We start from the raw sequence: 2,868 nt of genomic DNA, 5'->3' as shown, positions 1-2,868 counted from the left end.
ATATATATATATATATATATATATATATATATATATATGGAGCGTAAGACACAATTCTGAAATACACAGCTCATCACATCTTACATACCACCTCTCAGATTTTATCTAGGACATTTTTAGCCCCCAGAATGTGTCTTTTACATGTTAATATCCACAACAACCGTACATGGTATTCCTAATACCAACAGAGGGGAAGCTGCATTGCAAACCACACAGTCAGTCTAAAGCACAAGGGAGCCCTTTGTAGTCCCCTGGCATTCCCCCTGAAGGCCAGCCTTGGGATACTGCACCCCCTCACTGAATTATGACTAGACTCTGGACTTTGCACCCCCAAGAGCAGGAGCTAGGCACTCCTCCGTGTTTCTGTGTGTGGGCAAGGAAAGATGGAGCCATCCCCCCCACACCCTGTCAGGCACCAAGACCACCGCCTGGGAGCTCTTGGGAAGAGGCAGAACCAGCTAAGGCTGGTTTCTTCAGAGGATCCGCTGTTCCTCAGGCTAATTGGACTGACTCTGGAGAGAAGGGCCCTTGCTCCTGTCAAAAACGTTTTGGGCCACACTTGTGAGTGTCCCTCAGAACGGCGAGGAAGGTCCAGAAAGTCCTAGGGGAAGGATGAGGTGCCCTGTCACCCCATGTGTCTGGGTTGGCACCCTTCCGACCTCATGTGTCCTCTGCTACAGCTGGAGCTGGCCGCCTTGTGCTTCAGCCTCAGGGCCTTTGGAGTCAATGTTCTCACCATCTGGAACCTTCTGCCTCTTCAACCTTCCCCTCACCCCGTCTTCTTGCATCTCAGCTCAAATGTCAACCTCCTTGCAGGACTCCTCCCTGAACAAATTGCCCTACTTAATGCTGCCCTGACCAGCCAGCACAGTGGGAACCTGGGTACCAATGTCAGCTCTACCTCCTAAAGGCTGTGTGACATTAGAAAAGCCACCTAACCTCCCTCTGCTGTCATCTCCTCAGGGATGAAATAAGGCTGGTGATTTTTACCTTGAGTCACATAGGGCTGTCATAAGGACTTGAAGTGATTTAACATCTTTTAGCAAGGCCTGGCCCACAGGGCATGCTTTATAAAGATGTGGCTTTTTTTGAGCAGAGTGTTGTGGCATATGACTGTATTCCCAACACTTAAGAGGAAGCAGGGAGATCAGGAGGGAAAGGTCACTCTGTGCAATAAGATAAGGAGTTTGAAGCTAGCCTGCTCTACGGGAGACCCTGTCCAACAACAACAGTAGCAGCCACAGCAACGTTTGATTTTGCTCACAAAGCACCAACCCCCACCCCTGCCACCCATTCTGACATTACTCTGGCTGTTGAGTTATTACTTGGTGTCGTCTGTTTTGAACAATGCTGTTTCCCCCCCACACCCCCAGTATATGGGACAGTGCCTGGCACATGGGAGCCAGACAGGCTGTGGGTGACTCTCTTGCAGCCTCTTCAGTGGGCAGCACCTGCCTCATCCCGACTCCATTCCCTGGCCTTTGCCCCAGGGAAGAGGGAGGAAGAAGGGGAGCCATATGCTAGCGTTGGGCTCAACCTTTATCCTGGCTTCCAATGTCAACCCCTAACCTCCATAGAGCCAGAGAACAAAACTCTATAGACTCCTCAGGGTTAGAATCTCCCATTACATCTACAAAGTGAGTTCCAGGATGGCCAGGGTTATACAGAAAAACCCTGTCTCCAAAAAACCAAAAAACCAAAAGTAAAACAAAATTAAGAATCTCCCATTACTGCCCCAAGCTATGCAGCTAGGGAACCAGAGTGTGTGGAACAACCTCACCATCTCAGAAGGGACACACAAAGTAATCCCTTTTTGTAAACTGTGTGCCACACCCCAAGGTGGGGGGCTAGGAATCACATGACCAAGATGACCTCTTTTATACTCACTGTATGCAGTGACTGTGCCTTTTTTTTAAAAAAAGATTTATTTATTTTATGTAAATGAGTACACTGTCACTGTCTTCAGACACACACCAGAAGAGGGCATCAGATCCCATGACAGATGGTTGTGAGCCACCATGTTGTTGCTGGGAATCGATCTCAGGACCTCTGGAAGAGCAGTCAGTGCTCTTAACCACTGAGCCATCTCTCCAGCCCCCAGCGGTGACTGTGTCTCATCCCATTGGTTGGAGCTCAACTTCATGATCAGACTCAATTTGTCAATCAGCCCAAAGGGGAAGGGGGGCTTGAGACCGCAGGCTTGGCTAACTCCCTCTGGTAAGAATACTTTCTTCCACTGAGGCTCAGAGAAGGAAAGGGGCATTGACCAGGGCATTTAGAGGCATGCCCAAAAGAACATGTCCTCACTGAGGCCATTACCAGGGCCCTTAACAGATCATCCGCCTGGAAAGAAGGGATAGGTGAGGGGCAGGAAACTGCAGGCTACTATCCTCTTCCTATACCCAGGTGGTGAGGGGTCAGGACAGCTGGGATGGATCAAAATCTAAATTTCTCTTAAATGTGTATTTGCTTATTTTTCCTTCTGGGTACTTGTGTATGCCTACATGAGTTTATGTGCACCATATGTGTGCAGGCACCACCAAGGCCAGCAGGGGGCGCTGTATCTCCCAGAACTGGAGTTATAGTTGTGCGTTTCTAATGTGGGTGCTGAGCCAATTGCACAGCTACCTCCCCATTCTAACTAGGAGGTGCTGCTTACCACAGCATGCATGTGGAGGTCAGGAGTAAACTTTGGTCTCTCTTTCCACTGTAGGTTCTGGGGATCAAACGCAGGCTCATACAGCAAGCACCACTACCTGTTGAGCCATCTAACTAGCTGAAAACTTGGGGTTTTCTGTTTCTATGTCATGTGGCTCTGCATGCCTTGGTCCATTCCCCTGATAGGAGAGGAGATGAAAGTTAATGTTC

The sequence above is a fragment of the Mus caroli genome, chromosome 5 (genome assembly GCF_900094665.2).
Source record: "Mus caroli chromosome 5, CAROLI_EIJ_v1.1, whole genome shotgun sequence".
NCBI classification, from domain to species: Eukaryota; Metazoa; Chordata; class Mammalia; order Rodentia; family Muridae; genus Mus; species Mus caroli.
The sequence above is the reverse complement of the archived record's forward strand: the minus strand, read 5'-3'. Positions refer to the sequence as shown.